At 38.8% G+C, this 27,433-nt stretch overlaps 1 protein-coding gene across 11 annotated transcripts in view; it reads left to right on the forward strand.

Moving 5' to 3' along the window:
- Positions 1 to 27,433, forward strand: part of CHL1 (cell adhesion molecule L1-like) — a 356,522-nt gene that overhangs the window by 169,713 nt on the left and 159,376 nt on the right. For 8 of the 11 annotated variants that reach the window (XM_010862011.1, XM_010862008.1, XM_010862020.1 and 5 more), the window contains exon 2: positions 1,579 to 1,652. The exons of the other annotated variants lie outside the window; for them this stretch is intronic. The gene's annotated coding sequence lies outside the window, so the exon portion shown is untranslated. The remainder of the gene's footprint in view (positions 1 to 1,578; positions 1,653 to 27,433) is intronic. 11 annotated transcript variants of the gene reach the window in all.

Here is a 27,433-nt window from a genome sequence, read left to right on the forward strand (position 1 = left end):
CGCTCAGTCGTGTCTGACTCTTAGCAACCCCATGGACTGCAGCCTACCAGGCTCCTCCGTCCATGGGATTTTCCAGGCAAGAGTACTGGAGTGGGGTGCCAAATGAGGTAGGGCAATCAGCAAATCTCATTTGGAATCCACACGTGAAAACATTTCATTTTTTCTTTTCCCGACTAGGTGACTATGGAAACACAGAGCACGCTGGATACAACAAATGATGGCCTGTTTTTATATTCCTGTATTTAGGGGAAAAGTTTCTATTAGCCTGCAGACCTCTATAAATACAGTTATACTCAAGCTATGTGTACCATGAACCCACCGGTTAGGGGCCATGTTCAATGTTGTTTTGGGCTTTGTGAGCCATTCATAAATAGTTCTTTTTGTTATAATGAAAATTATAACAGTAACAGTGTAAGAAGTCAGCTGAAAGGAACTAAAATGAGGCCACTAAACAAAAGTATACAGGGCACAGTCTGTGCAGTGTGTCACTTGGTCAGTTGGAAAGCAGTGAGGACTATTCTCATTCTTGCCAGGCTGGAATTTTTCTTTTCAGTTTATCGGTGTCAGTTTTTCTCTGGAGGCATTGCAATCTGCTTATAGCATTTTGGCAACAGCTTTTGGAATAAGGCCAAAAAGATCGTCAAATAATGCACAGAAACGAAGTGTATTGCTTGGATATCTTAGCCATCTTTCTTCTAAGGGCAAAACATATTGTAATTTTATAAAGTCTTTAATTAGTAGTTTCCACTGGAATGAGTTAAAATTACTAAATGGAATTTATCTCTTTAGAATGATGCTCATTAAGTTAAGACAACTGGTATGACAAAAATCTTTGACTCATTTTGACCGTCCTTATGTTCAGCGGAAAAATCTTATTTTTTCAAAGATGTACTCTTGGGAAGGCATTTGGAAAAGGCTTATAAATAATCTTTTAGAGGTTAGGAGCCAATCCACAAATCATTCAGGAGTTAACAATAAAAAGAGCATGTGTACTGGTTGAAACAGCTCCTTCATTTCACATGTTGGTTTTTTAAAAGATGGGAGACTTGCTGGGAACACACCTGGGTGAGAGATGGCCTCTTGAACGGAAGGTTTATGTTAACTCTAATTCATAGAGTTCTGATCCCAGAGAGTGCTTCCTGATAGAGCTCTCATCATTTCAGTCTGTACAGTTTTGTATTGATAGATGGGTCACAGCCTCAGACAAAAGCAAGTGGCTATTGGGAAAAACAGTCCATGGAGGACTGCCAAGAAGAAATTCATGCAAATTGTGGTCTGTTGCAAAATACGTGAGTTTGCGAAAGAAGACACCATCAATAATTCTATCAATAAGAAGAGTAATTTTGTGGCTGTTTTTTCCATCTCTGTTTCATTTATTCATAGATAGAAATCTGGAGGCTGTATTTTATCCTCATCAACAGAGCAATGCTGTTGTTTTGGTATCTGGGAATTTTTTCAAGGGTTAGTGAGGAAGAAAAAATAAATCACCTTAAACATGGAAAAGGTAAAAAATTACTTAAAAATAGTTTCTTAGATGGGGATTATCTCTAAAATTACAATTTTCTAATCTATCTCTAGGTGGTGTAAACTACAATGACCCTGTGTTAATACCACAGACATCATAGTGGAACTGAAGGGAACTTAATTTACTGGTAAGAATATTGTCTTTAATCAGGTGCCTTATGCATTTTCAAAGCATCGGTCACACAGAGCTTACCCCTTCATGATCTGAAGGGCTTTCAGCTTTAGTAACTGTCCCTTGGATTTGGATCAATGTGGAATCTGACCTGAGTCCTCCTTTGGAGCTTGTTCAAACTCTTTGTGCAATACCAGGCTGAATTGTAACAAATTTCAAAGGGTTTGGAAGAGTAAGAAAAAGTCTTCTTTTAAGCGCCAGATACACATAGATCTGGTTATGGGGAAGTTACTTAACTCTTTTAAACTTCTATTTCCTGGTTCATAAAATTAGAATAATAGTTGTAATTTCCTGTAGGTGTGGGTTAAATCAGATTATTTTGGTAATGCATATTAGCACTGTGTTGAGTCCATATATTATTCAGTTAATTTTAACCCTTACTATCATTATAAGTTTTTAAAGACAAAATGATTTGAGAAAAAAATAGCATTTTTATTGAAGTATGGTTTATAGTTGATATATAGTATTATATAAATATAGTGATTATATAATATAAATAATATATAATAATATAATATATTATTGTAATTATAGTGATTCCCACTTCTTAAAGGTTATACAGGTTATACTACATTTATAGTTATTATGAAGTACTTACTATATTCCCCGTGTTTTATAATATATCCTTTTAGCTTATTTTATACCTAACAATTTGTTCATCTTAATCCTGTGTTCCTTTATTGCCTCTGCCCCTGTTTTCTCCCCACTGGTAACCACTAGTTTGTTCTCTGTATCTGTGAGTCTGCTCCTTTTTTATTGTTGTTGTATTCACTAGTTTGTTGTATGAGGAAAAAAAAGTATTTTTTTTCAATAAAGAATAATACTCTTTTTACTTTTTCAAGAGCAAATTTTGTAACCAAGAAAATATGCACTCCTGTAGAATTATTTTTGGGTGCATGCGAAATCTTTCTACATACTGGTTATATATGGGGACCTTAGTAACTATAAGGAAGACAGTGTGGAAAGAGAGGGACTCCTTGAGTTTTTGAGTCATTGCTCCTTACCTACTTCCTGGTAACCAGGAGGGGCCTTCTAAATGAATGTAGGGCTATTCCAAGAAGAGGTCTATGAGGAAACTGTGTGTGTGTTTTGAATAGCCTGTGCCGTCTGTCTCATTCAGGTGAGTGATTTTACCCCTCTACTGTAGTAGATCATTGGAACTCTGTGCAGTCTTTCTAACTCCAGTGAATCTACTAGTCTATTAGAAGATTAAAAAGCATTTGAGATATATTCCTAGAGAAAACTCTTCTTTAAATCTGATGAATAATTAAATCCTTTGATGATGAATGGTTATTAGGAGTACATTTATTATGTTAAAACACTTTTATGATTTTATCCTAATGAATTTCTAGATCCTAAGAAACCTAGGTAAATCTTTTCAGAAATTAAAGGAGGAAATACAATGTCTCTTGTATTAAAAAAAAAACAAGATGTTAGCATGCTGCCATGAGGAACCTTAGCTGTGGTTGTGTCATGATAATATATTAATAATTGCGTCTTTTGACATCATGGAAAAAGATGGCAACTTACAAAACAACTGCTCACTCATGAGATACATTCTTAACTTCATTTTATTGTTATGTTTGTTTTCTTGTGTTCCTCTTGATGATCAATCAAATCATTATTTAATTCTACAAAATAAGTTCCCTTGCCGTCCATCCGTTTAAGTGCTTGAGAAATTTAACTATGCAGCTTCCAGGAAGTGCTTAGGGAATCATAGTCCCTAAGTATACACACACAGACACAAGCATATGCAAACACACTTTAGTGTTAATTTTCTTTTGAGAATCTTTGATTTAGAGAGCCCCTCACAATCTCCCAAGAATTAAAAATATGGGGTGAAATAATCCCCAAGACACTGATAGACTATAATATATGAATACTAATTTTGCCATTATATTATTCAACACTAAAATGTGTCTGAACTTGTTCACAGCACAGTCTACACGTTTTAAGTGTATAAAAAAAAAATTGAGCTTGAGTTTGTGCATAGTCCATTAACATAGTTTTATTTATATGTCTCAATCATTGCCAATCCTATGTATAATTTATCCAGAGATGATGCTATCTTTATGTCTTAACAGAAGGATTAAGTAGTTGAATGATAGAGTCTGTATTTTTGTGGAAGGTCACAGTAAAATATGTACTCTGATAACATGATGTGTCACACTGGGTCATGTGCTGAGACTGGTTGCTGGTGCTTATCTCTACACACGGCTCCTCCTACTGATTTATGGATTTAAGTGAATTTTTCTTTTTTTTTTAATCAGACTCTAGGCTGCATGTCCTGAGAAGAGGTAAGACAGAGTAGTATATTCCTTTGCGTCTTGGTATCATGCTGTTACTATCTAAGAGAAGATTATAGCCAACCTCCCTTGCTGGTCTGTGAGACTGTCATGAAGGTATAGATTATGTTCCAGTGAAATTCGTGTCTACTCTCAGCATTTCACATGCTCAGTTATGTCAGGGCTTGACTCCCGTACTCTGGGGAGGACAAGTTATATCTGTCCTTTCGGAAATATTCTCCGTGCAGTGTGATGCATATACTCCATGTGGTGGTTAATTTTAAATGTAAGTGTGACCAGGCTAAGGTATTCCCAGATAGCCGATGAAACATTATTTCTAGGTTTGTCTGTGAGGGTATTTCCAGAGATTAGCATTTATGTTAGCGGACCGAATAAAGAAGACTGCCCTTACCAACTTGAGTGGGTATCGTCCAGTTCACTGAGGGCGAGAATAAAACAAAGACAGAGGAGAGTGGACTTGTTCTCTGTTCGAGCTGAGATACCCATCTTCTGCCCTTGGGCATCAGCATTCTTGGTTCTTGGGCCTTTGAAAAGAAAAATAGTGAAGTCGCTCAATTGTGTCCGACTCTTTGCGACCCCGTGGACTGTAGTCCATCAGGCTCCTCCATCCATGGAATTTTCCAGGCAAGAATACTGGAATTCTTGGAATCCCCATCTCCTTCTCCAGGGGATCTTCCTGACCCAGGGATCGAACCTGGGTCTCCTACATTGCAGGCAGATGCTTTACCTTCTGAGCCACCAGGGAAGCAGGGGCCTTTGAAATCATACTGAATTATTCCACCAGCATTGCTGGTTCTTCAGTTTGCAGAGAACAGGTCATGGGATTTCTCATCCTCCTTAATCTTGTGAGATATTTCCGATAGTACCTCTCTCTTTATTCCTGTATATATGCTACTGGTTCTGTTTCTCTGGAGATCTCTGGTGAATACACTGCACAGATGCAACTTGTTTGGCTGATCCTGCATCTGTCTTATTCTAAGTCTGTTTTAGGCCTTACACTCAGTTTCAATAAGTTGTGTACATATTTGTCTCCGTAATAGGTCTTTGAGGGCAGAGTACAGTTCAGATACATATTTGCTTTGTTACCACTGAGCATAGAACGTAGCACACACTAGATGCTTTATAAAGATGGGGCATGGGGAAAAGGAAAGGAAGAACAGCAGGAGGAAAAGAGTCTCCTGATAGTTCACTCCTTGGACACCTTCTGAGCTAAATTTAAATTCTCGGATTGCTTTTCTGCATCCTCTAATGTAGGCAATCATGCTGGTAGTTTCTAGTCTCACCAAAACTTGATTTCTGATGAATTCTCATGTCCCCTTAACTCTCCTTTCTCTAACATCCCCAACTGGCTAAGAGACGCAGGGCTTGTTGGCATTGCCTGTGTCTAATTCACTTCAGGACCATTCTGAAATAAAATTGTGAAGAATTGTTGAATGAGTCTTACCCAAAATGAAAGTCTCTCCTCAAAAGATTTGAAGTTGAAACTGAGTAAAACTGATATCCTGAGAAAGAAGTTCCTCTATTTTGAATAAAGGGCTAATTTTTCAATATCTTTTAAAATGGAGGCATTCTGAGATGGTAAGATTCCATTGGATGCTAAAATATTTTGCATGAGGAATGAGCATTGCATATTTTAAAAGGATGATACTAAGAAGTATCCTTTTTCTTTTTTCCTTCCCATGATATAAGAACATGCTCTTGTCTAGCTCCATGCTCTTGTCCCAGAATTAATCATTCCTATCCGTATTTGATGTTTACACCTTTTCAATATTTATGGGCTGTTTTGTTCCTTTATTGTTGTTTAGGTACTCTTGAGACATTCAGAAGCCCTGCATTTCTTCCTTAGCCAAGCACTCCATTCCCTTCATCATTCTTGTGGCTGTTTTTTGGATCGTCTCCAGTTTGCATACATAATTTTGGTATCGAGGTGCCAAAAATATGTTTGTTTCAATGGGAGTCTTACTGAAGTTGCTTTTACTCAAATCACACACACAAATAAATGTGATCTCTAAAGCATGAAAACTCAGTGAGGGCTCCAAAGGGAAACTGAGATATACAAATATGTTGTTAAAATGCTACAGGTAGATTCTAAGTCACTAGAGAAATGGCATCTCAAAATAAAAAAAAAAAAAATTGTAGAATGAGCATCATGTGAAGAATTTTCTTTTAAGGCCAAGATTTGTGATCATTTTGCAGGTTTTGTTGTTACTGCCAGTCCACTGGCTTGTAAGATTTTAACAGGGTTGGGTTTAGTCTTCTTAGCCATTTTCTAATCATTTACTTATTTTTTCTGTCTTTGTACTTTCAGAAGACAGAGTCTCTTTTCAGTGGGGAAAAAAGTTTCTATTGCTTTTCAGAGAAAAGACCAAAGCAAAATGTCTATAAAAATATTAAAGACAAAGAGACACTGAAACCCACCAAAACATGGGTAATCTTTTAAGTTAATAAATAGACATTGTGAATCTTCTGTTGTCATTTAAAAAGGCTTTTAGCACAACATACTGCATGAATAAAATGTCCGTGGACATAAGTAGAACAAGCAAACAGATGATTCAGAGTAAAATCCAATGAATAGAGAAAATTGTGTTCTCAACAAAATGCCATTTTTGCCCTAAGGCGATCCATGTTGGGGAAAAATACCATGTATAACATTGACACAAATCATAGGCATCTCCCCTAAACAGCAGATTATATTGAACTGCAGATGTGTGAAAATATTTCAGGCCTTGGAGAGGAAGCAAACCAATGAAATACATCATTGCTATCACTATCTGAACTGGGGAGGGCTATGGAGCAGGCTCTTCTGAGAGCCTGGTGATGAAGCAGGGAATTAGGAAGTAAATCAAAGCCTCTTATCACAGGCTAATATAGCCCGTCATAAATGATCCTGCTGTGGAAGGAAGCCTTATGCACAGAGATCAAAGATTGGAGCCTGCATAGAAACCACAACATTCCCTGCCCAAAAAACAGCGAGAAAAGGAGTGAAAAGGAGAAATGCATTGAAGCTCTCTAAGAACCCTGTACAGTATAATCTCCTTTTCTTAAGGGCAGCATTCACTGTTAGAAAAGTGAAAATGAATATTTTTAATAGTATGATTGAGGTCTGCTTTTGAGATAGTGAGTAGCTGGTGCTGTTGTCTTGAGTAACTTTCTTGCAGACAGACTCTAAGAAGTGCTTTCTTATATTTGTGATCCTTCCATGCCTCTTTTAGTGTTTTCTTCACAACTACAAACAGCAGGTGTGTTATATTTTATATTTGAGTGACTATTGTGTACTGACCTTGGGTTTGGTCAAAGATATCCGTCCATGCTAATTGTTAATTTCTTGTTAACCAGGCAATCAACCCTTATGTGATTTTGGAATTTCATTCCACATTGTGAATATAGGAAGTTCCTTAACTGTATACGATATCTCTATACATCATACTCTCCTGTCATCATATTTTACATATTTTATAATACTTTAAACTTGTGCATGTGTAAGATGACTGTAAAAGAAAATGAATCTTATAAATCAGTTTACATTTGTCTAATATAGTATTCTTCATTCATTTGTAGGGAGCAAACATTTTTTAAAAAATTCATTCATTCAACAGTTATTTTTGTTTAGCTATTAGGAGAACTTGGCTGAAGATACACCAGAAAACAAACAGGCAGTTTTTACCCTCATAAATCTTATCTCTATTATGGTAGACACATATTCACTTGATTATCATGCAAGCAACTATGAAATTGCCCCTCTGATAAATGCTAGTTAGAAGAGTTAAATGAGGATTTGACTTATGGGAGGTCAGAGAAAGCCTCTCTGAGAAACTGAGGCCTAATCAGAGATAGGAAATAAACTGGGCAAGAGGGAAATAAGAAGGATCCATTTGATTAGAGAATTTTATCACGATGGATTTATTTTTCTTGGAAGGGGAGTGGTGGTGGAAAATGAGTCCAGGTACAAGGCAGATAACCAACCCCCTCCAGTATTCCTGCCTGTAGAATTCCATGGAGGAAGAGGCTGGTGGGCTGCAGTCCATGGGGTTGCAGAGTTGAACATGACTGAAGCGACTTTACACATGCACAGGCGGAGAATGGTGCAGTAGATAGTAAACTGATGAAGAGCGTATGTTTGGCTAATTAGCCAACCTCTCGGAACCTCAGGCCTCTGATCATCATCTTTACGTTATGAAACTGTCTCAGTGAGCGCTTGCTGTCATCATCATCATCACCACCATCTTCATCTTGGGTTCTAGCATTGATTTGTAGTTTGATTTTAGGCATATTATTTCATTACTTTGCGTTTCAACTTCATACTTCTATAAAATGGGAGTGTTGGATTAAGATTGCAAGCTTCCTCCTTGCTCCAACTTTCCATGACTTTTTGAGCAAATCTAAAGCTGGAAATTTCATGCCAGATATGGGAAGTTTGTATGCTGACAGGTTGGGGAAAGTGTTGTTTTGGGGAAGTAAATTTTGAAAAGAAGCACAGTTTCACCTTTTAGCAACTTATATTTCTATAAGTCACATTTTAGGAGTTTCTATTATCTTAGATTAAATTTTATAGCACAGATTTCTTCTGCTAAAAAGCCTTTAAAGTATTTTGGTGGGACATTTAATTTCCCATTACGGTTGGTTTCTCAAATCATTCCCTTTGTAATTGTCACATTTTTACAGTCCTGTTTAAAATGAATTTAGTTCTCCAACTAAAAATATCAAGCTGAGTTGGAAATGGAAATTCTAGGACTGTAAAATAAAATGATAAAAAAATGAGGCTTCAGGCCAAAATTTTCAACCACCATAACATCTAGAAATACCTCCAGAATACTGTTTTCGTATTTCTTATAAAATGCATAGGAATAAGTATAAGATTCTTTTGGTCTAAGCAAAATTCTACATTTCTAAATCTAGAGGATGACTTATTTTATATCTTTGTATTTAAGTATTAATACAGAAATATTTGGTTTGATTGGAGCATCTTCTTCACTCTGTTTATGTTTCACTTAAATTACTTTTCTTTTAGCTTTAAAAAGTTTACTTTCAACTTTATTATATCAAACATTTAACCTTTTTTCTAGTGCTACAGGTATAAGAAAACGCATATGTTTTTTCCTACTTGGTATTTTAACAACTCACTCAGATGTTTTGTGTGATAAATACGCTAAGTGCTTATGTATATTTCCTCTTAACCTTTAGGGGATACATATTAAACATAGTAAATAGGCCAGGGACTATTGTCCCTAAATTCTGGGTTAAAAAACTGGGATGTTGACTCATTCAAAGTCAAATGCAGGAACTTTCCTGGCAGTCCAGTAGTTAAGAATTCGCCTTCCAATACAGGGGGTGTGAGTTCCATTCCTGGTCAAAGAGCTAAGATCCCACATGCCTCAGAGTCAAAAAAACAAAAACAAAACAGAAAACAGAAGCAGTGTTGTAACAAATTAAATAAAGACTTTAAAATGGTCCACATCAAAAAAATCTTAAAAAAAAGTCAAATGCATATTTACTGAATAAGAATTAGATTTTATATCTCCTAGCTTCTAGACTAGTGTACATTTTACAGTTCCTCCCTGATTTTCCAATGTAATAAAGACTCCTCCCAACTTAATAGAAGCATGCAAACCCCAACATGAATTAGATATGGTTAAATTGGCCAATCATTGTCTGATTGGCCTCAATGATTATAGCATTAAATGATATTTCATGTTGATTTCTTCTGCTATTTTTTTCTTGTGCTATTTCCCGTTTTATTGGCCTTGGTATGGTTATGCTTTTCATTTGTGAATGTCCAATTATCACGCCTTCATGTTGGATGGAAGACTGATCAGCATGGATTAATTAAGGTAGTGAAATAATTACATTTATTATGATATAACTATATAGTAACCAACATTAGCACGGCCTAATTATCTAGTGGTTATGAGCATGTGCTTAGATTTGATTGAAGTGAGTTTGAATTTGACCTTCAGTACTTACTAATAATGCATGCTTTTGTAAGTTAACTTAATCTCTTTGAGCCTTAGTTTTTTTTATTTAGTAAAAGGAGATAATAGTACTTACAGAATTTATTTTTTATTAGATACAATTATATAAATGCATTGTATTTTATACATGGCAAAGCCTTGATAATTATTAAACATTACTTTTATTGCTTTGACTATAAGACTGTGTACATATTGAATTATGACCCAGTCATCCTCCCTTAGCACCATGGTCTTATACGATGGGATCAGATCAGATCAGATCAGATCAGTCGCTCAGTCGTGTCCGACTCTTTGCGACCCCATGAATCACAGCACGCCAGGCCTCCCTGTCCGTCACCAACTCCCGGAGTACGATGGGGTAGGTAGTGCCAGTTTGATGATATTCAACATCCTTCACTAGGGATTTATTGTACTCAAGCTGGAATAATAGAGCTAGTATCAGAGAGTAATCCTGCAAACAAGCAAGACAAAAGTATGAATAAGCAAGATGGCTTAATGGTGTTTGGGTTTCAGAATTCAGAGGCTCCTGATGCTGCTTCTCCCTCTGCTTTTTATATATGTTTTTGTTTGTAGGCTGATAAATTCCCTTAATTAAGTTACTTTGATTTGGGTTTATGTGACTCATTAATGAGTCCAATAATACAATTTCTTAAACATGTTTCTTCATCCTTCAGTTAATGTTTATTACTCTTTGTTGTTGTTCAGTCACTTGGTTGTGTCTGACTATTGTGACCCCCTGGTCACACGGCAGGCCTCTTTGTACCTCACTTACTCCTGGAGCTTGTCCAAGATCATGCCCATTGAGTCGGTGATACTATCTAACCATCTCATCCTCTGCTGCCCTCTTCTCCTTTTGCCTTCAATCTTTTCCACATCAGGGTCTTTTCCTCTGTTTGCATCAGGTTGCCAAAATAATGGAGTTCCAGCTTCAGCATTAGTCCTTCAAATGAATATTCACACTTGATTTCCTTTAGGATTGACTGGTTTGATCTCCTTGCTGTCCAAGGGACTCTCAAGAGTCTTCTCCAGCACGACAGTTCAAAAGCATCAATTTTTCGATGCTCAGCCTTCTGTATGGTCCAACTTTCATAGCCATACACGACTACTGGAAAGACCATAGCTTTGACTATACAGACTTTTGCCAGCAAAGTGATGTCTCTGCTTTTTCATACGCTGTCTAGGTTTGTCATAGTTTTCCTTCCAAGAAGCAAGCATCTTCTATTTTCATGGCTGCAGTCACCATCTGCAGTGATTTTTGGAGCCCAAGAAGAGAAAAATCTGTCACTGCTTCCACTTTTCCCCCTTTTATTTGTTATGAAGTGATGGGACCGGATGCCATGATCTTTTTTTTAATGTTTAGCCTTAAGCCATTCGCACTCCTCTTCCACCTTCATCAAGAGGCTCTTTAGTTCCTCTTTGCTTTCTGCCATTAGAGTAGTATCATCTGCATATCTGAGATTTCTTATTACTATTAACAGTTTCTATTACCTTTTTATTTACATGGTTATTTTCCTTCTTCCTGTTACTAAAAATTTTACCAGGTGGTGCTAGTGGTAAAGACTCACCTGCCAATGAAGGAGACTAAGGTCAATCCTGGGTGGGGAAGATCCCCTGGAGGAGGAAATGGCAACCCACTCCAGTATTTTTGCCTGGGAAATCCCATGGACAGGAGCCAGGCAGGCTATAGTCCACGGCGTCTCAAAGAGTTGGACACAACTGAAGCAACTTAGCATGCACGTGTTACTAAAAAGTAAATTCCTTTTGGACAAGAACATTCAACCCTCTTTCCTCAGGTATTGAAAAATCCCTAATACCTAGTAGACACTCGGGTAATATTGGTTGAGTCAATGGATAAAGAGAGAAAGGAGGGAATTTTGAAAAAATGCTCTCTAATCAAAAGTGCATCCACATTTTTTTCCTGAATAGAGCTGGTAAAGATGCATATTCAGCATTTATTGAGAACTTAACATTGAGCTTAGTCATCATGGAAGATGTTGGACATCTTTTGAGATTGTTAGTGTCATCTTCATTTTACAAATGAGGAAATCGAGGAACAGTGAGATAAAGTTACGATGGTAGATTCTGTAATCTACCCAGATCAGCCTTTGAGAACCAGCTATACCTCCTGTTGGGCTTCCCTGATAGTTCAGTTGGTAAAGAATCCACCTGCAATACAGGAGACCTTGGTTCGATCCCTGGGTTGGGAAGATCCCCTGGAGAAGGGAAAAGCTAGCCACTCGAGTATTCTGGCCTGGAGTCCGTTATTCTGGACTATATTGTCTGTGGGGTCACAAAGTGTTGGACACAGATGGGTGACTTTCACTTATTTCCAGTTCTGTACCTTCTGTTGTTTGGGGTGCTTCGAACAATCAGTACTCAGGGTCAGAGTTGCCTCAGATGAAGAGAGTACCCCTTTGTGCAAGGTCGTGTCTCCTTTCCAGGGGGACATCTACTATCTGATGTAGAGGGATGAAGACCCAGCATGCTTGTGCAAATTAGGACAGCTCTAAGGATCATCCCTGGAGAAGGCAATGGCACCCCGCTCCAGTACTCTTGCCTGGAAAATCCCATGGACGGAGGAGCCTGGTAGGCTGCAGACCATGGGGTCGTGAACAGTCGGATACGACTGAGCGACTTCACTTTCACTTTTCCCTTTCATGCATTGGAGAAGGAAATGGCAACCCATTCCAGTGTTCTTGCCTGGAGAATCCCAGGGATGGGGGAGCCTGGTGGGCTGCCGTCTATGGGGTCGCCCAGAGTCGGACACGACTGAAGCGACTTAGCAGCAGCAGGGATCATGCCCACTTCAGAACTCCTTTAGGGTAGTCAGAGAGTTCCCTTTAAGCTGTATCCCAGCTCAGCTTTTCCCTTTGGGTGTTTCAGCTTCCTTCCTGTCTCTTCCCCATGCATTGATCTCAGATAGCTCATTCATAGACCAGAGTGAGCTTTCCAGGGAAACCAACCTGCTATGGTAACTTCTGAAGATCCCTCCCCAGTAGAGAAGAGGCCTCTCTGAGGAGATAGAGCTGGATTAAACCTTCAGGCTTGGGAGAAGTATAGCTCTTAAGTCTGAGCAGAGAAAGAGTTAGATTTTTTTTCCTAGGGTCTTAAAAATGATTGTTGCAGCTGGAAAACAAGGAGCTGGGAGGAGAGAGTCTTGAGAGGGTTGTGGGCCCCAGACTGTGCATGGTCTTGTAAGTCATAGAAAGAAGCTAGACTCGTATTTTCCATTGTTCTACCCTTCTTTATGCTTTTGCACCAGCATTCTCCTCCCCCTGTCTCTGGCTGTTCTGCCTGGTAGAGCCCATTTCTGTCCTATGAAATTGTACTTGAATTTGTGTTTTCTTTCAGAATGCTATTTTTAGATAGATCCTTTCATTCTTACCCTTCTCACTGGCTTCCTACTGTAATTATAGTCCCAAAAAGCAGTTATTTTCCGGGAAAAGGATGTTTTGAGCTATTATTTGTGACTTAGTCAATTGTGTGTAGTTTAAGAAATGTCTTTCTTTATCCACTAAAAAGGCTAGACTTCCAGTTGCTATGATTCAAAGGCAATGGGGGATATTCCCTAGAGTTCTGTGTGATTATAAAAAGCTTCTTAGACATTTTTAATGACTATAGTTTATACCACATTGATTTACGATTGGGAGGTCATTCAAATGACCTCTAGAATTCAGTAACTTCTAGGTCATGAAGAGGCACAGATGGGCTTTATGCCATCTTTGTATCTGATAACTGGCAGGTATGTGTGCGTGTGTGTGCACTCTCTGGATAAAAGTGTAAATGCTAAAGGTTTTCGTTTATTTTGGGCAAGTGTCATTCCTTGATGGGAGAAACTTAGTATCTGAAATCTCAAATGTAGAAAATGCAGAGATAAGTGATTTATATGTATGCTGCAGGCTTTATTTTCTTGTCTTGTTTTCCCCAGTATTTCCTGACACCCTAGAACAGTAGTTTGCACCGTTTAGTGCCCATAGTAATTACTTGTGGCACTCTTTAGATCGAAGGCTCTCTGGGCAGCTATTCTAACTTTGTAGGTGAAGCTCAGATAGCTGTTTTTTTTGTTGTGGTGGTTGCTGTTTTCAACTTCTACTCATGATTTTATTGACAAGCAGGGTTGAGAAGCACTGGTCTGTTAAAATACCTAACAGGAAGGTATCTGGGAAGTGAGGGTATTTCTTCTTTTGTCTGGTGTCACAGTCTCAGCTGTAAAAAAATTTTCTGGGATCTTTGTTCTCGTTTCCAAAAGGACATTGAATTACCTAGAATTTACAGCAGCATTCATCAATCAATGTTTTTGCTTCTTCACTTTCTTTGGGCTTCTGCTTAGAACTAATCATATGTTAGACAAAGTAAGAGTTCCATGCCTCAGTTTGTGTATGTGTGTGCATGACAGAGAGAAGAAATGAGAAAAGAGAAGCAATATTCATGAATGCAGTTTGAAAAAAATGGTAGAACTTTGCTAAGTATTCTATGTCCTTGTCTTTTATTAAATCTCTAAATTCATGGCTCCTCTGTCCATAGGATTTTCCAGTCAAGACTACTAGAGTGGGTAGCCATTCCTTTCTCTAGGAGTCTTCCCAACCCAGGCATTGAACCCGGGTCTCCTGCCTTGAAGGCAGATTCTTTACCGTCCAAGCTACCAGGGAAGCCCAATGCGTATCACCAGAGCATGTAATTTCACCCATTACACAGTAAAGCAGCAGAGCTTCTCATTTTGGGGGATGTACATTTGTTACACAGTGTTAAGGAAGAAATTCACATAGAATACAACTGAATGGTGTTCCTTGAAGTTGTACAAGGTGGCACTCTTGCTTTGCGTGTAGGGAAGAAGGACTTAGAGCAGTGGTTTTCAACCAGGGGTAATTTTGTCCTTCAGGGGACATCTAGTAATATCTGGAAACATTTTTACATTTTTGGTTTTTACCTTTGGGACAGGGGTAGAGAATGGGGCTGCCACTAAACATTCTGCAACACACAGAACAACCTCCTATAAAAAAGGAATTATTCTGCCCCAAATGTCATTCACACTGAGGTGGATAAACTCTGACAGAGATGTAGCTATGCTGCATCCACAAATTTCCCATGTAAATTTGGAGGTGAGGGCAGGAATCTTATGCATCAAGTGCTGTATTCTCAGTGCCTAGCAGAGCAGTTGGCATACAGCAGTTGCCCAGTTATCTTGGGGATTACTGAATGAGTCAACAGTTTGGACTGGATAACCTTGTATTGCCAGACCTGGAATCTAGGCAAAAGGATTACAAGCAAGAACTGAGTCCTGCCTGTGTCTGTGGTTGTCCTTACATGGAAACTACAGTTCAAGGGAGACTCACTACGTAGGTGATTAAAGATATTTCCATGGATTTTCCATGGTGCCTGGCATTCTCTAACTCAGTATTCCTTAAAGTTTTGTCTACCTGGGCTGCTTTAGGGATTAAGGCTTCATTTCTCCTCTAACATGGGGATATTAGTTTTAATTAGTTATGGGGTGAGTACCACTGATGGAGTATAAAATAATCATAGGTAATTGAAGATTAAATAGCAGATATATACATCAAACATTTTTCGTTTTTAATTCTCTTTCGGTACTTCAGATTAAGTAAAAAAAAACAAAAACAAAAAAAAAAAACACCTAGATTTGTGCTTGTATGAGTTTATAAATTTTAACTTTCTGTTATTTCTTTCTTATAAAAAGAGACCAGACTTCATAACCCAAGATTCAGCTGGTTAAAATGTCTGTGTAGAACTTAATTGTTGAGGTTTCAATGTATTTATTTTTTAATGGAATGTGGTACTTAGTTCCCATTTTATAGTAGTGAGAGAACATATTATCTTAAAATACTTTGAGTTGAAAAGTCAGTTAAAAATAAGTGCAAGTAATGCATGCATATGAAAAAAATCATGAACATATCACTTGAATGACTTGAAAAACTTTGAATTTGTTTTTGTTCATTTGGTATCTCCCCTTGAGGAAGATGGACTCTTGAGAACACCAGGCTGGGTGGTTCTGACAGAGGCAGCATGTTCTGGGGATGTGTTTATGTGTCTGTGGGACCACATGGGAGATGATGGAGGCTGGGAAAGGGCACCCCCCAAAAGAGTGAGCAAGCCTTGGAAGGACACACTGTCCTTTTAAAGGCCAACTGCATCAACTTCAAACGTTCAGTTCTTCCCACGTGGCTGTCTGTCGGGGCAGCACCAACATGCCTCCTGGTTTGAGAGGCCTGGAAGAGTAAGAGGGGCTATTGTTTCATGGGGCAGTCAGTCCTGCTGTTTTGAGTCATGGAATTCTGAGTCATGCGTCATAGATTCTCTTAGTCAGCAGGACCTCAGCTGTCCTTTAATTCAACCATTCCTTTGGGCTTGAAGGCATTTGCATTCCCATTGCCATAAGTGGTCGTTGACCCCTACTTCACCTCCTCTGACACGGGGGCTCCTTCCTGAGGCTTCCAGGCCCATGTCTGTGTAACTCCAAACCTAGAGCTACGTTTGTATAAGCCTCAAATATCTCTCCCAGGAATTTTCTTTTGTTTCTTCCAGCTCTGCTCTTTGGACCCCCCAAAACAAAGTCTTATTCCTTTTCTATGACACTCTTATGTTTGAAGAGAAGATTTATATCTCACTTGAGTCATCTTTTTTTCACAGGAAAACATCCCCAGGTCCTTCAACTTTTCTTTCCATGGGATGCTGTCTGTCCCACCTCCCATCTTGGGAGCTCACTTCTGAATGAGCTGTTGGTATGAATCCATTTTAAACTGAAGCACCTAGACCTGTATAAAAATTTCCAAGTGTCTCTTGGGGGAGAAAAGTAAAGTGTGACAATCGCATTCTTTATTCTAGATCCATTTATTTTTTTACTATATTCTAGGACTGCCAACTTCTGGGCAGTTTTATCACATCATTCTTGAACAGTCTTTTTAAAGAAAAAGAATATAACTGTGCCACACTGTCTTCATTTTAAACATTTTTTTAATAAAAATATGTGTGATTTGTGTTATGTGCATGTAGGAGGACATAGGAATTGCAGGGAAGTAAGAGTAAACTGTTAAGTACCAAGAGAAATTAGAAATTTGAAGACATATGAGATATCTGACATCATGTGCAAGCTGAGAAGCAAGACATAAGTTTTATTTTTCCTTAGCCTGTTTTTAAAATGATATATATGCACACACACATACATATACATATATGCATACATGCTCAGTCACTTCAGTTATGTCCGACTCTTTGCAACCCTATGGACTGTAGCCTGCTAGGCTCCTTTGTTCATGGGATTATCTAGGCAGAAATACTGGAGTGAGTTGTCATGCCCTCCTCCAGGGGATCTTCCCAACCCAGGGATCAAACCTGCATCTCCTGCATTGTAGATTACCACTGAGCCACTAGGGAAGCCCTATATGCGTGTGTGTGTGTGTGTGTGTGTGTGTGTAGTGGTTTAGTTGATAAGTGGTATCCAACTCTTTGTGACCCAATGAACTGTAGCCTGCCAGGCTCCTCTGTTCTGGGATTTCCCAGGCAAGAATACTGGAATGGTTTGCCATTTCCTTCACCAGGGAAGCACATATATATGTGTGTGTGTGTGTTATAGGAATAGGAAGTGGCAACCTGCCACACACATACACACACACACACACACACACATATATATAAAATAGGAGCATAATTGCTTTACAATGTTGTGTGTATACATAGCTATATGTATACTATATCCCCATCTTTAGCCTGTTTAAAGGGAGTATTTCCTCCAACTTTGGTCCTTGAACCACTTACATTAGCAATATCTTATCAGGGAGGTTTTGCCTGAATATCCCATTTTGCTGTCTCATCCATCATTCCCTGCTATTGCTTTTCCCTATTTTATATCTATTCCTGGCTCTTATTGCTTCCAAGCATTTTATTTATACATTAAACCAATGGATTAAAGCAGGGACTTTGTTTTTCACCAGTGTATCCACAGAACTGAGCACACAGCATAATATCTGTCACAATAAGGTTTTGTTAATGAATAATTGAATAAATGAGTGAAATAATTCTTGGGATGTTAATTACATATGTAGATTCCTGGGCTCCACTCTGGACCTGCTGAATTAGAATTTCTGGCTGTGGGGCACAGGATTCTAATAATTAATCTCTGTTCTAAAATTTTAGCAGAACTATTTTTGAATAAGTGCACACAATGTTCAGTACACCAAAAACTGAAACTAAAATACAAGAAGCGAATTTTTGGAATGTCAGAAAATGGTTCTTCTCTTTTACATTCTTAAAAGACATGAATCTGTACCAAGCCATTAGAAACAACCGTTTCCATATTATGTTTTAAGTCATTTGCATATTGCTGACCAATTTGGGATCACTGCCTCCCAAACCATAACATATGCTATAAATATGCTTGTCATTTAAAGAGGTAAAAAGGACTTAATAAAACCTGTTTTGCTGTATAATTTAGTGCGCTCAGCCTGGTGCTCTGTGATGACCTAATGGGATGGGATGGGATTGCAGTGGGAGGGAGATGAAAGAGGGAGGGCCTATGTGTATACTCATGGCTGATTCATGCTACTGTATGGCAGAAACCAACACAATATTACGAAGCAATTATCCTCCAATTACCAAAAAAAGAAGAAAAAATCCCTTTTTGACTACAATGCCACTATAGCTTGAGGAGTCCCTCTTACTTCCTAAATCACATTCTCATGCTATTATGATAACAAAGATCTATACATATATGGGAACTTGTAGGCTACTGTAACTTACCAGACAGACAGATGGGAAGATCATTTTTAAAAGTTAACTCATTGCCACTGGGGTATAGCTTGTGAAACTTGTTCAAGATGCTGACCTCAAAAATCAATGCATTGGATGGTAGAAATAAAAGAGCTACCTAAAAGCTTCCTATGGAAGGAGACACTCTTATTTTCCTATAAACTTCATTGCTAATAAAATAAGGGGGAAAAGCAGTAAGAAACAAACAAGATTAGGAAACCCAAAATGGTTTTTAAATGAAATTATTTTTCCCAGACATTTCCATGAAGTCTCAGCAGCTTTGCAACTACCAGCTTGTTGGAAATCAGCCTGGTTTTTGACAGTTTGAGAAACCATTCTGTCTGCCCCCTTTTCTACTTATTAAATTAATTGTACTGTTTGTTTTTCAGAAATAAATGAGAACTATCTGAAGGATGAGCTAAGCTGTTAAATCCCATGGTGGTTTGGTCACTTAATTCTGCCTCCCAGGTCTCTGGACTGGACAAAACCCCTGTTTTTACCCTTGATCATTGTACAAAAAGAAGGTCTGGCATTGCGTAATACAAGCAGAGTGAAACAAAATCGCATACAAAAATTACTCAATGCTGCGATTCACCAAAATATTATCTATTTAGCATGATGTTTACTTAATTTTTACCTCCAATTAAACTGCTGGGTCTTTAAAAAAGGTAGAAAGAAAAAGGTGGTGGGGGGGAGAGGAAGAAAGGAGAAAGAGAGGGAGGGAGGTAAGGGAGAGGAGACAGCATGCAGGCTCCTCTGTCCTTCACCATTTCCTGGAGATTGCTCAGATGGGTGTCCGTTGAGTCAATGATGCTATCTGTCTCATCCTCGGTTGCCCTTTTCTCCTTTTGCCTTCATTTTTCCCCAGCATCAGGGTCTTTTCCAGTTGAGTAGGCTTTTCACACCAGGTGGCCAAAGTCCTTAATGACAATCCTTAGTGACAGTTTTATATAATCTCATTTAGATATTTCAAGACTATTCCTCCCCATAGTTCAGAATGGTCCTGAAATATGAGGACTGAATAGTGTTTAGTCCAAAACATGGTGCAAAGTGAGGGAAATTTGGAAAGTAGATTCTTCTGTCAGTTTCCCTGCTAAATGCTTTGCATGCAAGTAGAATCCAGATGCCCAAGCAGCTAAGCTTCTCAGAAACAGGATTGAGCCGCCCCATCGACCCGCTTCTGTCCACTCTAGTGCCCTGAGACTTGGAGTGATTCATCAAATGAACTCCTTGCCATCTGAAAGAGCTAATTTAGTGTCATCCCCAGGGTGGTGGTATTGATGCATTAAGAGGTTATAGCTCTTGGAGTAGTTAATGGAAAAAAAAAAAAAGAACGCAACGGACATTTAACTGAAAATTTGTCATGTATCCTATGGTTCTGAATTTCAGCAACTTCTTCATTGTACCACTGTGACATGTTTCTTGTTCGTTCTTTTGTTTTCTTTTAAGAAGGAATAATGTTAGAGAAAGGAGATGAGCATTTGTTACCAGAAGCTTCCAGTGATGAAATGTGCTAGACAAGATGTAAGAGGTCCCTTGTTTCCACTTTCATTTGTCACTGCTCCAGATCGCTCCCTTTAGCTAAGATTTATTCACATAATTGATTTATTGAGTCAGCTTCTTAAAGACAACAATTACGTTATTTTTATTTATACATATACTTGCTTTTATGTCTTACTTTCAGATTTTTACAGACCTTGGGACGTAAAGAACATTCACCCCATCTGTGTTGGGTTAGTGGGTGTTGAAAGGGTAATTTTAAGGATGCCAGTTTTTGCTTTGTCCTTAGCTGCATACACGTGCATAAGCTGCTTTGATTATATCCATGTGCAGTCACACGGTGGTAGTGCAAAGGGCTAACAGTGATTTGAAAAGAATGACCTTTTCCTGTGTGTTCCTGCCCAGTGGTCGGCTTTTCTAAGATGGATCGTGTCCATAGGCTGCACTCTCACTGTAGATGGATTTACAGAAATGCCCTACAGTTTTTTGTTCTAGTTTCTTTCTCTATTGGGTGCTTCACTCTGGCGCTGTCATTCAGACCTCACTCTAAGGATAACCAATGAGCAGTTAAATGAGTTGAATGATTCCTTTTTATGTACTCTATTTAAATGACACTAACCTCATTGCCACATGAATAGGACAGGTGAATTATTTCTTTATGCACTTAAAAAAAGTCCAAGCAGTAAATGATACTGTTCATAACCTCAGCCTTTATTGCTCTGTTTCCTACACCAGGGAATCATTTTGAAAATGAACTTGTAGAGGTCCTATTTGTATTCCAATGGAAATGAGAACTTAGTAATATCAATAGTAAAATTGCATAGGCTTTCGAATAAACAGATCATGCAGAAAGGGAGAAGTAGTTTTGAAAACAACACTATAAAAGATCAATGATGAGAATACTGGCAGTTTGCACCTTTGATAACTCAGGACTGTCACACTTTCACAGTGTCCCTGACCTGTATCATTTATATATACTATGAAAGTATGTTGTAGACCTACTGTGTGCCATACATGAAGCCTGCAGAGGCAAATATTCACTTCCTGTCTTTGAGATATTCTGAATTGGGGGTTTGGGGACTGCTCATTATCTAACTCAGAATGAATGATCCTTGCTCTTTTAACAAAGGGCATTCTGACTAATAAAATAGTCTTGGGCTTGTAGGGAAAATGTGTCATTCAGTTATACAAAGACCTTCTTTCTTTTTTCATAATGGATTATTTGCATAAAAGGCCAGAATGCTAAGTGAAGTAGACATCTACAACTCTGAGTAAACATTTCTTTCCAGTCCTTGCTTCCTGGTTTATGATTCCAAGCATTTTTGAAAGAACTTTGGCTTGGACATTGGGAAAGGACTACAAGTGAGATACAGACTTTCATCTATTTTTAAAATGAGATATAGATACTTTGTAAATTTACTCTTGTGATACTTTTATATCACTTACTGCTTTCCATAACCTAAAGAAAAGGGCTTTTTCTGTATCCTCATTTTATAGGTAAGGAATTGAGGTTCACACTGAGTTTCTTTTAGTCAAAAGCTACTGAGTTTCTGAGTTGAAATACAAATCTGATTGATGTGATCCCCAAGACCACGAGAAGCATGACATTACGGAAGGAAGGAAGAGGGTAGCTCCTACTCAGAATGTTTCTCAAATTTCTATACAGTAATATATTTTCCCTACATTCTTTTAAAACCTGTGTGAGAAAGGTGTGGGAAATACAGTGGCAGGGACTTTTAAATATGCACAACGAAGCAGAGGGTTTAATGAGGTGGAATGTTAAGGTTTTTAAACTTGATGGTTGCTATAAGGTGGGAGTGCAATGGAAAATGAGGTGGTAAATTTGGATAAACATTCCAGGAATCTTCTGGAATAAAAGAGGTTTCTTCTCAGTATTCAAAGTTCTTGAAATCTCTAGTGCCTGGTCAAAATAACAAGCCTGCTAAGAAAAATAAATAAAAACGAGTAAGTCATTCCATGCAGAGAAATAAATGGTACCAGCAGGTATTTAAAGGGGGTGACAGTTCTGGGTCTCTGCACCTCATCCACTCGGAGCAGATCAGTTTCTCAGTGGCAGTTGCGAAAAGATCTATAAAATGTGATAAGGTTAGTAACCGTGGCCAACTTTGTTATACAGCATCCTCGGTTAAACATAAATGCCTGGAAAAAGAGCCTTCTTTCTTGCATTTTGAAAAATTAGTTGGCTTAGTTGGCACATGTTACCAGCAGCTGTGGCAACAACAGCAATCTGGTGAGGAGCCGGGTAGGCACTGACCATGAAGCTCTATCTTCATGACAAGCAGACTATTTTTACTCAGATTGTAGGTTCCTTTGGGATGTCTTGGAGTTATGGAACTTATGGAAGAATTAGTCCCTTTCCTTGATATGCAGGCTGGCACAACCCCTCTTTATTTGTAAAAATGTTAAGCTCTGGCTTTGGCACCAGTAACATTAGGAGAGATGGTTGCTTTCTGATGGGGTGCAAAACTTCTCCTTCCTTCTCTTCTGGGTTCTTTGGTTGGTCTAATAATTAAATTAACATGAGACAGGCTACAGAAGAAAAACAAACTTAATTTTGGATTCAGGGAGCTCCATAAAAAAGAAAAGAAAGAAAGAAAGAAAAATAGGAGATTCAAGGTCAGTCAGTCACTTGTGGCGTATATACCATCTTGAGTTAAGGAGATGGGGGTAGGAGACTTGGGCTTCAAAAATGTAGAAGCCAATCCATAGGCAGGTGAGAAGAGCATGTTTGGTAATCCGATGTTTGCCCTGCCATGCAGATATGTCTCCCAGATATAAATATTATCTCTGATAATAGCTCTCTTCTAGGTACAGGCCCTCTATCTAAATTTTTATAGGCAGTGAAAGTGAAAGTGAAGTCGCTCAGTTGTGTCCGACTCTTTGCGACCCCATGGACTGTAGCCTATCAGGATCCTCCCTCCGTGGAATTTTCCAGGCAAGAGTACTGGAGTGGGTTGCCATTTAGGCAAAAAGCTTTACCTGAGTCTGCTGGGTCTTAATTGGCTTCAGCTGGAAGAAATCCACAAGGTGAAATGGCACACTCGGGGGTGGTGGTGTATGTGGCTCCCTCCTCAGCGGCAACCTATCTCAGAGAAATTGTGAAGGTTTCATGCATTGAGAAGTTAGGATGAGAGAGTGTGATTTTCATTTAGAACAAATAAGCTAACAGCAAATGGGATAGTCCCAGAACACCTGTGAGCACAGTGCGGCTCCCTGAAGCTCTCAGGTGGGGAGGGAGGTTCTTAAATCAGTGAAGCAACACTTCAGGGCACTACTCTAGGGCCCTCCAAGACACAGTTGTTTACCATTCATATGATCACAACAGTAGTTCTTAAAACAGTAGTTATTAACCAAAGCTGTTCCCTGATCTTAGGGTCCGGTGCTATAGAATGAGAATATTTGTGACTCCTTGAACATTGCTAAGTTGAAGCTGAATCTCCAGCGAGATGGTGTTTGGAGGTGGGGCTTTGGGAGGCTATTAGGACTTGAGGGTGGGGCCTTCAGGAATGGTATTAGAGCCTCTCTAAAAGAGCCCCACAGAGCCCTTCACCCCTTCCGCCCTGAGAGCCCAGCTAGAAGACCACCGCCTGTGACTCTGAAGAGCGTTCTTACCAGGCGCTGAATCTGCCAGCGCCTTCATCTTGGACTACTGCCCAGCCTCCAGAACTGTGAGAAATAAATTTCTGTTGTTTATAAGCCACACAGTTTACGGTACTGCTATGACAGACTGAACAGACTGAGACATCCAGGAAATCATCTCACTTCCCCCTTACTTGAAATGCTAGGAACTAAGTCTGCGGGAAGATGGTTGGTGACTTAATCACGGGTCTACACCTCCATAGCTTTTACCAGCATAATTTGTCCTCATTATTTTTCATATTGGTGAGTGTGCTTCCTTGCCTTCATCTGCTATTTGCGATATGTTTTTCATATTTCACAGTGGTAAGGATCCTGTGCTTTTGTTAGTTTGTGCCCCTTCCCTGTATACATCAGGCTTTAAACAAATACCTATAAAACAACTGAAGAAAATAAGTGATACCATTTTTAAGGCAGATTTACTTGGTAGCAAGATCTCTTCTCAAAATTACGCTAAGAAGCTTCATGCTATCATTTCCCTCATGATTCGTGGCTCCAGATATAATGAGAATTTGTTTCTCTGGCCTGGTAGCAACTTCCTTTGCGTAAAATCCTAATTAACCACTATGAGGAGATTTAGGCCTTAGGTTGGAATTATTCATTTTCTTCTACTTTATGTTCATATTTTAGTTTTTATTTACTTCTCCTTAAAATGGTATTCACTTCCTAAGAACTTTTAGTGTTTTGAAGTTTCCAGTGGCTGATATTACCTTAAATTATGAGAATTTAAATTTTTTTATTTTGCCAAAAGAAAATTTAAATATATCCCATCTGTAAAGTTTCCTCTCTTGAGATTCTAAAATCACATTATACATATTATACTCATGATCTTCAGTGATTTAACATTAACACTTAGTTAAGTTCTACTGTGCATCTCAAAGGCAAGGCCAGATTCATGTTGATTTTCTCCACTGAGTTGTATAAAACTCAAGAAAAACGCTAAATATAATATCATTTGCTGGTAACTTCTGATTTAAGAGATACTTTGTTAAGAAAATTTAAAGTATGAAATAATTCTGATAAAACAATAAAAGCAAATTGAACACACTTTCATAGGAAGTTCTAACGATTTTCATAGAAATGCTTTTGTCAGTATTCTCAACTGACCATGAGTTTGGTCAGTTGCGCTGGTGATCGTCAATTTTAAAATGGTATATCTTTCCTATGGCAAAAACTTGTTTGGTTTTTAATCACAGCTGGTAGTTTATTCAATTCATATTTGTTGACATTGTCACGTTTTTTGTTTGTGCTTGCTCTAAATGTGTTTTGTCCCAACACCTGTTCAATAGATTTAATTGTTTGCATGCAGATCTTCAGTATATTCCACAAGCATCTATGTTTTGTTTTATCTCAGTGAGTCAAACACTAATTTCACAAAAATAAAGTATAAGATTTTCTAGAAGCCATAGCAGTGATATGAAAAAGTATTTTCAATGATGACTAGTTGGTGCTTTGGATTCAATTTCATAATTACTGGAATTGTTTATACATGTTCCTTTCCCTTTACCCAAGATTGTTATAAATGCCATAAATATATGTTGCAAAGTTTAATAATTATTCAGACGCAGCTATGAATCTTAATTTTATTTAGCACACTGAAAACAACTAAAAAATAATATTTGGAGTTAGGCAGGTTTGGATTTAGATGCTGTGTTCATTAGTAGGACTCAGTTTTAGGAAACAATTCACTCTGCTCCTCTTGAAATGTTATAGAACATAGGGTTTAAAGACAAAAGCGATTAAGGTGATGGCCAAAAATTAACCTAATTTAGACTTCTCTGCTAATGAGTCTTAAAGGAGTATTGAGTTAGATGTTGTGTTTTTCTTTTTTTTGCTGTGGTTGCTCTCAAATTGGTAGGTAGAACTCACAGCCCAAATCAGAGATGAGCCTAGCATTGCTGAAACTTGGCCTTTGTTCACTGGTGCCTGATAGAAACGTGGAGAGAGTTTTGGGTGGAGTAGGAAAGAACAGCTTTATTGCTGTGCCAAGCAAAGGGGGTCACAGCAACCTAAAGCCCTCCTAAATGTGTGCCCCACCCTGGAGAGGGTAGTGAGGAGTCTGACAGTATTCACAGAGCAGGGTGAGATCAGCTCATGGACATGCTTCTGATTGGCTGGTGGTGAGGGACATGGGAGTCAGCATCATTAATCATCAACCTTCTGCATCCAGCTGGTCTGGGGTCTGCGTGCTTGTGAGCAGCATACAGTTAACTTCTTCCACCTGTTCTGGGTTTCGGTATCTGCAAAACAGCTAAAGCACGTGGCTCAGAATATTGTCTATAGTCCTTGAGGAAGAACTAAAAGTCTTCACCTTTGTTTAATGGCTGAAGTATTTTGTCTTGCTTGACTGTTTTCCTTTCTTTCTGCATTTTCTCACTTCTCAGATTGAATTTATTCTTTGGCTAAAGTTTTTTTTTTTTTTTAAACAGACAAAAGGCAGGTGGAGGACATGGGTGGGGAGTCTATTCTGGGATGGCCTCACAGGGTCCTGCTTGGTCACACTAGGATACCACTCAGGGGTTTCTCAAGAGTTCAAAGAAGCCAGATTACCCCAACCATTACCTTAGCTGCCCAGTTTCTTCTACACAGAAAGAATTGGGGCCAGGAAGGTGAGAGTGGCTCTTTGAAATGTTTTGGCTTTGTGCCATGTTCATTGTTGGTGATAAGAGGGGATTCTCTTTTCCCTTTGCAATGTCAGGGAAGGAGTCCAGTGAAACATTAGCACAGATTGATGTGCCTGAAAGATGGGAAACTGGCAGTTTGTTCCCTGTTTACCTGAATCAGTGATGACTTCTTATGCTGATGTGAGCAGGGCAGAAGAAAAGTGGAAGGAGAAAGTAGTGTTGGCCAGTAGAGCAGCCCAGACTCTCACCATTGGGCCCAGCAGGAGTGCCTGAAATGTCCTATCTATCAAGCAGACCTGGTATTAAGTATCTGGGCTCCAGCTGTCTTGCTGGTACCTCACCTAGGGGTTTTCTCAGAGCAGCAACAACAGGAGCAAGATGCTCTGGGCCCTGCAGTTATGGGTGGAAGCTGGGTAGAGGTGGGAGCTGGGGACTGCACAGGAGCTGATCCAACTGAAGATCCAGGCTGTACGAGTGGGTTCTAATTCCAGGATGCTAGAGAGATAAGTGGATAAAAGAAGTGATGACATTGCTCTCCTCATTCCAACTCCTTTCAGCATAGTTATGGCCAAAAATAGTGAGGAAGGGAGTATTTTAAATCAGCCTGATACTTAGTGATAAACAGTGACTTGAGTCTTATGGAATAAAATAGCGTAGAATGGTGGGAATGGAGGATTTGGCAAAACCAAGTTGAAAGCAACATTTGAAGGAAAAAAATAAAATCACTTCAGGCTAATGTTCCAACTGAGGTAAGAATCCTTGATCAACCAGTCACAACTAGTCTAGAGAGCTCCATGAGGCCTCCTCTATTTTATTTTCCCTGCATGTAGACCCCTTGTGCCCACTAATTTTCTTTTTCCTAGTAATAGGCAGAGTGGTTGACGGGGAGATTATGGAAGACTGCTTACCAAGGAGAAATTG

This window comes from Bison bison, unplaced genomic scaffold (assembly GCF_000754665.1).
Source record: "Bison bison bison isolate TAMUID 2011002044 unplaced genomic scaffold, Bison_UMD1.0 scf7180017864474, whole genome shotgun sequence".
Taxonomy (NCBI): domain Eukaryota; kingdom Metazoa; phylum Chordata; class Mammalia; order Artiodactyla; family Bovidae; genus Bison; species Bison bison.